The sequence below is a fragment of the Dermacentor variabilis genome, chromosome 6, assembly GCF_050947875.1.
Source record: "Dermacentor variabilis isolate Ectoservices chromosome 6, ASM5094787v1, whole genome shotgun sequence".
In the NCBI taxonomy this organism is placed as follows: domain Eukaryota; kingdom Metazoa; phylum Arthropoda; class Arachnida; order Ixodida; family Ixodidae; genus Dermacentor; species Dermacentor variabilis.
This window is the reverse complement of record NC_134573.1, coordinates 14,257,971-14,269,997: the sequence shown is the minus strand read 5'-3', so window position 1 is coordinate 14,269,997 and position 12,027 is coordinate 14,257,971. Positions and strand designations below refer to the sequence as shown.

The 12,027-nt window shown below is 49.5% G+C and overlaps 1 protein-coding gene across 3 annotated transcripts in view; it reads right to left on the bottom strand.

Annotated features, from left to right (window-relative positions):
* The window catches only part of Sting (transmembrane protein sting), a 399,550-nt gene that overhangs the window by 192,598 nt on the left and 194,925 nt on the right, over positions 1 to 12,027 (bottom strand). The gene's annotated exons all lie outside the window — the stretch shown is intronic.

The following is a 12,027-nucleotide window of genomic DNA, read 5'->3' as shown; positions in this document are numbered from 1 at the left end:
TGCGGAACTGCAGCAACTAGTCTCCGTCGCTAGGTGATGGGTGGCGAAGCAAGGGGGAAAGCGAGCGATGACGGGGTGATGGTGAATGATGGGTGCCGACAGATCATCGAGGAGACGGCGAAAACTCTGCGTTCGGATGCATGGCATGCCCAATATCGATCAAGGCTGGGCTAGTTGGTGTGTGATCATTAATCAAAAGACTAGCGCAAGATAACACGGACACAGAGAGTCCTGTCGTCTTCTCTGTCTGTGTCCCTATTACTTTACGCTAGTCTTTTGATTAATGCCCAATAGCATCGTGGGAATAGCCATATCCAGGCATTGCAACAGCAGGGTTAGCAGGTGGCGTGCAACGATGACAGAAGCGTGATACGGCCAGCGAAACCGCAAGCGAAACATATGGACCGGTTGTCGCGTGCGCACCAGGGGTTCTGAATTGGGTTTTGAGGCAGAATTGGAGGCAACACGATCATCGCTTGAGGTTGCATTGGCACAGGAAACGCAAATGTCGGCAGCGCAGGTCGCGCTGCCAGTGCGGCATAGGTCAGAGGTGCAGCCACGGGAGGACAGGGTTGAGCTAAAGGTAGCGACTGAGCAAGTTCCTTGCGAATGACCCACCTGATGGAAGCAGCCAGAGATGTGTCAGGCTGGAGAGGTCGATCGCTGAGAGGCAGCATAGACAGTTGACACGCCACCTCCTGACGAATGAACTCCTTAATCTCAGCGAAGAACAAACCCAGGCGGATCGTGACACTGGCGACGAATACCCATGTGTTGACCCAGGCAGCCGCGAGCGGCAAAACACCGCCCCATATTCCTGCCCCATGCCGCTGTACGGAAGGCTCGAGCCGTTCGACGGAGATGGGTCCACATGGCCATTCTATGCGGAGCAAGTCCATGTGTCCTTTCGGGCAAACGACACACCAGCGCCCAAACAGCGGAACATTTTCCTGGCCAGCTGCGGGACCCGCTTCTTCAATCTCCTGCTCGACTTCAAGCCAGCCACACCACGTGTTAAAACGCTGGGTGAGCTGCTCATCACACTGTGCTCGCATGTCAGCCTGGGACCGTCGACACTAATAGAGCATTTCTGCTTCAGCAACCGGAGCCGCCGGAAAGGAGAGACTCTTGGGCAGTTCACTGCTGCACTACGAGGGTTAGCGCCTTTGGGGACCAGCTGGACTCGCTGCTCCGGGACTGTTTCGTCTACGACATAAACCCCGCTACGCAGACGCGACTGCTGGATTTACCAGACCCCACGCTGGACGACGCTGTGAAGGCAGCACTGGCAATGGAAGCTGCCGCCAAGCATGCCGGCTAGATTGCACGTGCAACTGGCTCACCGCCGGCGGAAGCGATGGTAAACAAGTTGGCGACAAAAGGCAGTACCTGCAGTCGCAGTGGTGGTGCCCACTCCCCCTTACAGTTCCAGTTCTCCCAAGTACAATGCTTCACGTGTGGCAAAACTGGGCACCTGGCAGGGATGGACCGCGGAAGAAGGACGAACAGCGGACAGCAGCAGCCTGGTTCAAGCCCCAGTTCCACAGAAGCCCGCGGCCAGGGTAGCCATCACAAGGGTACGTGGCGGGGGCATGAAGCAGCAGGCTCAAATTCTTCCACGGCCAGGCTCCATGTCGTGGCCGAGGACCCGCCGCTTTCCGACATGTGGCACCCAATTTGAAGTAATAGTTCTGCGGAAACCGGCAAGGTGGAGAGAAGTAATTTTTATAATGCTTCGAGATCTTGACAAATTCGACTTCGCCCTGCCATCTGCTAGCCGCCTGGTTAGCTCAGATGGTAGTACGGCTGCCCCCGAAAGGCGGTGGTCCCGCTCCGAGTCCCGGACCAGGACATATTTTTCCTCAACTGCGAGGCTTTACTTTCGAAGAACCCGTATGGGCTTCTATCGTAGCAATTGCTACGATTTTGTGGATGTCTGATTTTCCTTTGATAATGTGGCACACAGGCCTTGTTCCGTCATCTGTGCCACCATACGTGCTGACTGTCGAAGTCTGCGGGCATCCCATTTCCATGCAGTTGGACACGGGCCAGCATGTCAGTCATGGCCGGGAAACTGTTCAAGCATACTTTCCCCGGCGTGTCCGTCGAGGCTTCGGGCGTGATGCTGCGCAGCTACTCCAGGCAGCTCGCCCAAGTCCGGGTCAGGCCCAGGTCAGCGTTAGCTTTGGCGACAGGGAGACAGGCCTTTCCCATTACTTAACCAAAGGGTCGTCGCCGACGCTGCTGGGCCGAAACTGATGATTCATGCACTGGGCGTTCATCTACCAGAGTACCCAGAAGCCAGCCTGCATGTGGTGAAAGACGTCCCCAGCCTTCTGAACGAGCTCAAGTCCCTGTTCCAGCCAGGAGTGGGCACATTCAGCGGCACGACGGCTGGCATCTATGTACCTGAGGGAGCCCAGCCTCGCTTTTTCAAACCTTGCCCACTGCTGTTCGCCCTGAAGGACGGAGTCACCCAGGAGCTGCAACGGTTATAGCGAGAGGGCATCCTATTGCCTGTCAAGACGTCTGAATGGGCTGCTCCCATTGTACCAGTCCTCAAGCAACATGGCAGTGTCAGGATCTGCGGGGATTTCAATGTTACCATCAAAACCGTCGCTACCGTCGAGAAGTAACCACTGCCCCGGATTGATCTCTGGTCAGCGTTGTCCGGTGGACAGATGTTCACGAAGCTAGACCTCAGAGACGCTTTCCAGCGGCTGGTGCTTCAGGATGCTTTCCAGATGTATGTCACAATATCGACAACTTTGGGCCTCTTCCAGTAGATGCGCTTACCGTTTGGCGCGGCCTCAGCCCCGGCCATTTTTCAGAAGATGGACAATCTTTTCAGGGACATGAGGCACATGACGGTGTGTTTGGACGACAACCTGCTTACTGGCAGTGATGACGGGGACCACCTGCAGAACCTGCATAGCATTCTGGCATGACTGCAGGACGCTGGTCTCAAGCTCAAGCTGGAAAAGTGTGTTTTCCTGGCCCCCCAGTGTTGAGCACCCGGGACATGTCATTTCCCAGGCTAGCCTAGCCCCAGCTACCTGCAAAGTTAATGATGTGCTCAAGGGACCTAAGCCCCAGAACAAGAAGCAGCTTCAGAGCTACCTCGGCCTCTTCAACTTCTACAGGAGTTCCTGATCAGGAGGTTAGTAGTGCGTCTGGAAGGAGGAGCAGGACCGAACCTTGCAGTGCAGCAAGGAGCTAATCACTAAGGCTTCAGTGCTGGTACACTTGGATCCGGCGAAGCCGTCCTGGCACACCGGGACAAGGATGGCCAGGAATTCACTGTGTTGTTTGCTTCTCGTCGGCTTCATGATGCAGAGCGACGCTACAGCCAGCTGGAGAAGGAAGGCCTGGTCCTCATGTTTGGTCGAAGGCTTCTACCAGTATTTGTGGGGTCGGACAAGGCAGTTCCCCTGCAGGCATCACTTCGAGTGGTACGCTTTTTGAGGCTGGTAGCTTACAGTTACCAGCTAGTTTACTGTCCAGGAAAGGACTTGTGACTTGCTGTCTTGAGCCACCTGCCCCTGCCTGAGGTGCCTGCTGCTGTTCCAGAACCTGCTGAAGTGTTCATGTTGGAGCGCGCGCACCCGGAGGTACTCTCCAGATCTGCGGTATCGCAAGTGACCAGCCGAGACCTGGTCTTGTCTAACGTGGTCAAGGCGGTGTCCCGTGAAGAGAAGTTGGTTCAGCGGGCCTATGGACACAAGTTTGCCGAGCTGAGCCTGGAGTAGGGCTGCCTACTATGGGATTCCAGGGTGGTGATCCACAAAGTCTCCGGTCCAGGGTCCTAGCTGCAGGTGATGCACGCATGTCATCCTGGCATGGAAAAGACCAAGATGATGGCCCGGTCCCTGGTTTGGTGGCCTGGACCAGGACATCACTCACACGGTGCAGAGCTACCAAGTCTGCCAGGAGCACCAGCGGGCCTCACGCCATGCGGAAATCACCGCGTGGCCATTCCCACAGAGGCCCTGGTCCCGCTTGCATGTGGATTTTGGGTGCGCGGCCCTTCAAGGGCCATTACGTACCTCCTGGTGGTAGACGCCTTTCCGAAGTGGGTCGAGCTTCTGCCAGCACTCCACAGCAGGTGCGACCATTGCGGCGCTGCGACAGGTCTTTGCCACCCAGGGGTTGCCACACGTCATCATGTCCGACTATGGTCCTGCTTTCGCTAACAGAGTACCTGGCCTGGCAGACGAAGAATGGAGTTCGCCGAATTATGGTTCCGGCGTACCCCCCTTCTTCAAACGGTGCAGCCGGGCGGGTGGTGCAGACCATCAAGGACAAGTTCAAGAAGAGCCAATCTTGCAAAATCCCGGACACAGGTCACCCGCGTACTGTTTCAGTACCGTACCACGCCCCACGATGTCACTGGCCATGTGCTCCCCCTGTGAGCTCCTGCTGGGTCGGATGGTCACGACACCCTTGGACGTCTTGTATCCGGACATCCGATCCACAGCGCTCCTGAAGCAGCTGAAGCAGAAGCTGGGTGTTGACCGAGGATGCCGTACTGGGTCTTTGCCATAGTCGAGAGCTCCAGTCTTTGCCAGGAACTTCCGTCTTGGACCACCCTGGTCAGCCAGACTGGTGGTGTCTCCTGCCAGCGCCTCATCACTGCTCCTCCGCATGCCAGACAAAGTAGCACCGACACGCCGACCATGTTAGGCGACTCGGGAGCTGGCTAGCACCCTCAACTGCCGCTTCAGAAGTACAGCACGCAGGAGGACCAGGGGCAACACCAGTCGCTTACAGTGAAGCACTGCCCACCTCGGTGGCGGCAAGCGTTGCCAGTGGTGCGGCACCCGCTGGGCCGGTGTCAAGTCCGGCACCACTCTCAAGGCCGGCCACAGCGGATTCTCTGGATGGAGCGAGGCTGGTTCAGGCAGCATCCGTCGTTGCCACACCCGGCCCGTCAACACTGGTGCCCAGGGGAAGTACTCGACCGCAGAGGCCGCCGGACCGTTGCTCGCCTGAATAGCAGGCACCGTCGACTCGGCTGGGGCAGCAGCAGAGCCTTATGCCTTGAGCTTGGACGTTTTTTTGTATTTAACAAGACCAGCCATTTAACAAGGAAACTGGGGGCAAGGGGTGTAACAAGCATGTGACACCCCTTCGGGCATAATGCTCGTTGTCCTGCCAGGCTCTGTGGGCAACATTGGTCACCGCGCCAAATAAACACCAACGAGCACAGCTGCTCGGCGGTCAGTCACCGTTCATCATGACCACACTGCATAGCGCATGTCTAATGGAGAGTGCCTCGAGTCCTCCCTCGTTCACGAACCCGGGCGGATCGTGACAGCGATGATGCGGGCGTAGAGTTGGAGTGAAGCGTGAGGCCCGAGAGAGTCGCCAGGTGTAATAGCGCTGCACGCAAGGACCCTTTGTTGACACAGCTCATCGAAGCTCTTGCAGAGTGACAGCCGCAAAAAAGTAGAGTCTTGTGCTAGAAGCATTTGAAATGCGTCGTACTCGATGCCCTTGAGGATATGTTTCACCTTGTCGTCTTCACTCGCGGTGGAATTGACGCAACGTAGCTGGTGTAAGTCTCGCCAGGCTGTTCAGGTCGTTGGCATAGATGCTGTTCAGCACAGAGTTTTTGCAAAGCCAAACGGCCGAACACGTCCGCGAATGCTGTCTTGAAAGAGGACCAGGTTTTTAGTTCCCGCTCATAATTGTGGAACCAGTGGTTTTCAACATCAGCAAGATGAAAGCACATAACTTCGTCGGGTCATTCCACTTGTTGGGATCACAGACGCCTCTCACAGGTAGACAGCCAATCTTTCACGTCAGTTTCACCTGATCCGCTAAAGACAGGTGGGTCCCACTGCCGCTGGATGATGCCGCAAATGTAGAAACAGCGGACGCGTCAGGCGGATAGTTGGGAGCTCCATTCATGGTAGTGGCTGGAGCAGTTGGCAACGTTCGGCAGTGAAGTGCCAAGGTGAGGTCGGGGAGTGCAGCACCTTCCGCCAAATGTACCATGTTTATTTTTTGTGATGTATTCTGACACTAGACACAATCGAATGTGTACTGGCAGTACACAAATGCCGATCGCGCGCACAGGAGACATAAGAGTTTTTTTTCGTCCTCTTCTTCACTACATACCTTTTTTTATCACAGCAAACCATGTGGTGGTTGCAAGTGACGAATTGACGCTCGTCGCCGCATGAGGCGGTGTGGAGTGGAGGTAGAACACCGGGCTTCTAATCTGAAGGACGTAAGTTCAAATCCTCGTCAGTCCACATTTTTCGGGCTTGGACTGGAGCCTGACACCGGCAAAAAAAAAAGAAAAAAGCCGACAGCCAGTGGGGCTATGCCACTCCAGGCCCAGCCAAATTAGGAAAGCCCACTAAACTGCAACGAACACACTTCCTCACCAGAACAGGAATTGAACTCCCTGGTGAAGCATTCGGCCACTGTCTCCCCTATGAATCGCAATTAACCCGTGGCACTTGGTCCCCAGCGGCCGCGGAGCACCTGACCAAGGCGGTGGTTAAACGTTTGATATAGCGGAGGGTGCACGAATCTCTGGATCGGTACAGGCCGCCACTGGAAACTGAACCTGGCAACGACTAACATGCCAGACATCTCAAGTGAGGCTAGCTTAGCATGCCTCTGAGGAATTGCGAGGCATTGCCTGGGATATTATTGGTCTTAGTGAGGTTAGAACTGGTGAGGCTTATACAGTGCTGTTTAATGGCCATGTCCTCTGCTCTTCCAGATAAGAGTGAATACGGGGTAGAATCTCTAATCCATACCGGCATAGCAGGCAACATTGACAAGCCTTACAGCATTAATGAGAGCATTGCAGTCATTCTAACAATATTACATAGGAGATATAGATTAAAGGTTAACAAACCTGCGCTCGAACCTGTATGAAGGAATAGAACAGCTTTATGAAAATGTTGAATTGGCAATCAGAAAGGTGTAAACCTGCTATACTGTGGTTATTAGCGACACATAACCAATTCGTAACTATGGCATCAAATCCTGAAATAGCTGAGGGCAGATGTTGGTAGTATTCTTGGAAAGGAATGGTCTGAATAATAAATACCTTCTTTAGGAAGCACATTAACAGGAAGTGGATCTGGAAAATCCTTAATGGAGAAACAAGAGATGAAATAGACTTCATGCTCTCTGCCGATCCCAGCATAGTGCAGGTTGTAGAAGTGCTAGGGAGACTAAAGGGCAGTCACCGTAGGTCAGCGAGGTCTAGGTTTGCTCTCAACTTGAACAGAGAAAGAGCGCCAAGAAAAAATAACCCAACATAGATGCAGTAAGATGCAGACGAATTCAGGCTAGTGTTTGCAAACAAATATGCACCTTTAGAAGAAGAAGATGAAGGTAACACAGAGTCAAACTATTAAATCCTAACTAGGCTGACTTCAGACGCAGCAACTGAAGTGGGAGGTAAAGCACCAAGAAAACAGTAGGTAAGCTCTCCCAAGTAACAAAGGACCTATTATGTCCTTTTGGGGGTACACACCCCCAAATGGTCCTTTGGGGGTGTGTACAGATAGACATACAGAGATTTGGGGGTGTGTACCGACCCCCAAATGCTTTACCGGAATATTTGGAAGACATGCACGACTACCTTGCAGATAATACGAATTTTCGGACGAACATTATAATAACAGGAGACTTTAATCTGCCGGGAATAGACTGGTCTAATTTTTCTCACGACGGCAAACATTCTAAAAGGGCTCATGCATTGCCCACAACTACATTCAACTTTTGTTTACACCATCTAGTTTCCGACGATACCAGGGTCAATAATTCATCATCTTCACTCCTTGATTTAGCACTTGTTAGCAGCTCACATCATGGCTGTACGGTTAGTGTTAAAGACGGCATATCTGACCATAAGTTGCTTGCTCTGTCATGTCCGGTTGTAGGGAAACGTTCTTTTACTAAGCCTTCAGATACTTGCCTCAGAAATTACACACATGCCGACGATGTCGCTGTTTTAAACTATTTGGAATCACGCTTTGCTAACTTCAAGAAAATCAGTGATGTTGATAGTGTGTGGTCATATTTTAGAGAAACTCTTCTTTCTTGCGAGCAAGAATATGTCCCGTTAAAAAAGAAACGCACCAATAGGGAATACCCTTGGTTAACGCGAGAAATGATTCATTTAAAACGTAACATTAAGCGACGACGTAAACGCGGTAATACAAATGATCTTTCAAGCCTTATTTTTAACCTGCGGGAACAAAAAAGATTGGCGAAAGAACGTTTTTTTTTCAGTCACCAATTTGCAGTCATTTATGAACAAAGAGCCCCAGAACTTCTGGCGCTATCTATCAAAGGATAAACGGTGTATATCAGAGATAAAAGTTTCGGGTGAAAGTATTGTTGACTCGACTGTCATTTCTAACAAATTTAATGTATTTTCCAATCCGTGTTCACGCGTACAGTCTCGCATGCACTGTTACCATCATATGGCTATGATTGTCCTATACCCGAGGTAGAGATAACAGAGGATGGTGTTCTGGGCCTCTTGCATAGGCTAGATATGAAGAAATCACCTGGTCTTGACCAACTATCCAATACCTTTTTGAGTAGATATGCTGTATGGGTGGCCAAATATTTACATCACATTTTCGTTATATCTTTAAGCACTGCAGTAATTCCGGATGATTAGCGCTCGGAAAAAATCATTCCGGTGCATAAATCTGGCTCTCCTCTTGAAATTAACTACAGGCCCATCTCTAACTAGCACCTGTTGTAAAATGTTCGAACACATTATCTTTAAGGCCATTGTTACTTACTTAGAAAATAATAATTTGCTTTATCCGCAACAGCATGCCTTTAGATGTGGTTTATCTACTGTAACCCAACTTGCTGAAATAACTGATGAATTAATTGGTACACTCAATATAAAAGGCCAAACAGACGCTATTTTCTTGGATTTTTCAAAGGCCTTTGATGTTGTTCCTCATAAAGATTTATTAACAAAACTAAAGGCAATTGGCATTGAACAGAAAGTAGTGGCATGGATTGAATCTTACTTAAGAGATAGAAAGCAGTGTGTTGCCATAAATGGGAGTGTCTCCGAAGATTTGGATGTGTACTCGGGTGTTCCGCAGGGCTCGGTCCTCGGACCTCCCCTTTTCTTGGTATACATTCACGATATTCATATTTGCGTCGAACAACCAATGCAGATTAAACTATTTGCAGACGACTGTGTGGTATACACAGCCATAAATAACCGAGATGACCAAATTAAATTGAACAATTCTTCACACTCCATTGATGCATGGTGCGCAAGGTGGGGCTTAAGAATAAACACTTCCAAAGCAGCTTCCATTACGTTTAGCAACAAAAAGAAGCCCCTTTACTTACTCTTTAGCTAACGTTACCATCACAAGAACTGACAAAGTTAAATATTTAGACATCACACTTAGCAGTAATTTCAATAGGGAGCCGCATGTTGAAAATGTCTGTCGGGGTGCACTACAGAAATTGTCGTTTTTGAAAAGGAAACTGCGAAATACCCCTCCTGCAGTAAAACTAAATGCATACAAAGCGCTAATACGACCAAAATCGGAGTATGCGTCCGTTATTTGGAGCCCTTGCCAACAATACTTGATTAACAAAACCGAAAGAGTACAGAATTTAGCTTTGCGTTTTATTTATTCTGTTTACTCCCGTCACTCTAGTCTCAGCAACTTACGTAATGGGGCCAACCTAGAAGAACTTGAGCAGCTCAGAATAATATCTAGATTAACATTTATTTACCAACTTTATCACGAGAACTTTAAGCTATCACGGGAACGATATCTTCAGGATCCTTCCAAATGATCAGAGCGAACGCACCACAGTACAACTATTAGACAGGCAGTCAGCCACATCAATGTTCACAAGTTCTCTTTACTTGCTCGCGCAAGTTATTATTGGAATACGTTATCTGAGGAGCCATGCAGTGAACTCTGCTTCGCTGGAATCATTTGTTGAATGTATTAGTAATGTCAACTTTTGTTCAAATTCGAGTCCAAGTGATGTACACTGTGAGTTGATAATATTGCCTTGTTCGAGTATTCATTTGTCGTCTATTTCCAGTGTATTGCCATGTTTTTTCTCACTTTTGTATGTATTATATATTTGCAATTATGTCAAGTAATTAGTTTAAATTTACTTCTCTATTTTGTATTCTTAGTCTCCACTCCTGCATGGGCCCGAGAAGGGCCTGCAGTATACCTATAAATAAATAAATAAATAAATAAATAATAAATTAAGGAAATGACAAAGCACGAAAGTACTGTCTTTACTCGATTCTAAGCACCCCATTTTTTTCACGATCGGTACGCCCAAAGTGAGGGGGGTGCTTAAATTCGAAAAACCTAGAATGACCCCCCCTCCTTCTTTTCGCTGCGACATCACGACGAGATTGGTGCGAGAAATAACATTTTATTTTGCAAACATTCAAAAGAAAAATCGGTGCAGACAGTGAACCCACTGCTTGTGTAGGATGCTCATTCACTATCACTGCCACTCGAGTTCGTCGCACCGCTTGAACCGGTGCTCTCGGTATCCCACAGCAGGTCGTCTTCCGTTCCGTCGAAGTTGTTTGTGATCGAGCACTTAAATGATTTGACCACAACGTCCACTTGGACGCTCTTCCACGCATCCGAAATCCACTTTGCGATGGTTGATGGGGACGCTTTCTGCAGCTTTCCCGTCCGCGTCTGTTTCTGGTCAAGGTTTCGCACCCACTCTTCGTACTCCTGTCGGAGATTGGCTTTGAAGAGCTTTTTGACTGAAACGTCGAGGGGTTGCAGCACTGGCGTCATGCCACCCGGAATCACCACGTCGTTATTGATGTTCCAAAGCTTTGTCTTTACCTCCGGGGCCAAATAGCCGCGAAACGCGTCGAACAGAAGCATCGACCGTGTGCCTGCAGATCCACCGAGCAATGATTTCAGAGTGAGCAAGCGCGTTTGGTGGCCTTGGCGACGCGCTCTTCCTAACAAAAAGGGGGGGGGGGGGGTGCTAGGAATCGGGGGGTGCTTAGAATCGCGAAAATACGGTATAACTCAAGAGATGAGATAAGATTTCCTGTGCTGTTTAAGCTGATATACAAGAAGGTAAGCAATATTCGAAATTACAATGTCAGAAAGATTGAGGAAGCAGTAAAAAATGGTTGCAGCATGAAATCATTTAGAAGAAAACTTGGCATAGTACTACATGGCAAGATCTATGCAGTGAAAGATAAACAAGGTAATGTCGCCAGCAATTTCGATTATATATATTCAAAGAAGCAGAAGAATTCTACACTGACCTGTACAGTACCCAGAGCAGCCATGCAACCTTCATTGAAAGTAGCAATGGACATGCTATAGAGGCTCCTTTTATAACTAGTGAAGTTAGAAGGGCTTTGCAACATATGCCCTGGGGAAAAGTGGCAATTAACATTAAAACTCTTTTATTTTGTGCATGCTACCGCGCACCATCTACGCCCGTCGGCTTTTCTAACGACCTTTATGATATACTGAACATAATTCAGACAATGATCGTCCTATTTTTATTTTTGGTGACTTCAATTTCCCGAGCACTAACTGGTCTAGCCCTGCAGTAGACGATGACGGGTCTTCTGTGTCGGCAAGTTTTTCAGCCCTCTGCTCTTTCTTCTCGCTAACACAAATGGTCACCCAGCCGCCAAGGACGACAGCTACCAGTTCTAACGTATTAGGCCTTTTGCTAACGAGCGCCTCCGATTTTGTTTCTGAGGTAAAATACTTTTCAGGCTTAAGAGAACATTGTTTACTGCACATCGCGTTGAATTTACCGTCGAATAAAACGCCAAATAAAACGAAAACCATTAAAATTATGCAAAGCAAATTTTTCTTCAATTAATGATGGCCTCCAGCTTTTTCTCGACGATTTCGTCCAGGCATGTGCCGAACGACCTGGGGCCTTATTCTCAAACGTTCGCCTCCCGCGAAAGTTTCGCCGCCGTGAAACTCGCATTCTATAGACCGTTTTTTCGTAGGCGCCACCATATTGCGA